Below are 873 nucleotides of genomic sequence, written 5' to 3'. Positions count from 1 at the left end.
AAAAGAGGTTGCTCCCTATCTTTAGATTCCAGCTCAGAACAGGCAATGAGCTCACCTGCTACCTCTTTAGATACAATCTTCTTTCAGGTGTGTCAGAGAAGACTACAGCAGTTTGCTTCCAACCACCATATTTATTAGCAAGCTCTACCCACTCTATCACTTCCAACACCTATCAGAGCCTTCATGTGCTAGAATAAACTAGATTCTCTAGACAAGCACCAGGCACTGCTCCAACCTTGTCCTGGGGCCTGCAATCAAAACTGCACAGTGCACTGGACACTTTCTGTATCTCCCTGTAGTCCCAGCTATGGACACACTCTCAACGCTTACATCTATAGAGCAACTTGGAAAAAAGAAAAAAGAAAGGAAAAAAAGAAGCTTCTGTGGGTACGTCGTACCTGGGGAGCTAGGAATGAGTGCTCACTGCTCTGCTGTGCTCTGCTACTAGCAGCCTGACCCTCCTGGTCTTTACAGCCTATCTGCTTCATAAGCTGCCATATGCTAAGTCAAAAATCAATCTTTCCTTTGAAGAAAATTCCAGCAGTTAGGACTAATGCTATTAAAAACAAGCTTCAGCTCGGTGCGAGAGTAAAGCATTATTTTTCCCCTCGTAAGGATAACAGAAGAAAAAGGGAAGAGGGAAGAGTTTGGTTCACCACTCGTCAGCAGCCCCAGGGACAGCGAGCTACGCGGGAATCTCCTCGGATCCTTGACATATCTTTTGTTCACTTCCCGTCGTTACTTTTTTGGCACGACCAAGCGTGGACGCTGAAAGCGCCGGTTTGAAGAGTCAGCTCTTACAGCTGGGGAGCCGGACTTTAAAAAAAAAAGAGAGAAACAAAAACAAAAGCAGTGCCGGGGGAGCGGCGGGAG

This window comes from Meleagris gallopavo, chromosome 3 (assembly GCF_000146605.3).
Source record: "Meleagris gallopavo isolate NT-WF06-2002-E0010 breed Aviagen turkey brand Nicholas breeding stock chromosome 3, Turkey_5.1, whole genome shotgun sequence".
Taxonomy (NCBI): Eukaryota; Metazoa; Chordata; class Aves; order Galliformes; family Phasianidae; genus Meleagris; species Meleagris gallopavo.
Note: the sequence above shows the minus strand (reverse complement) of the source record.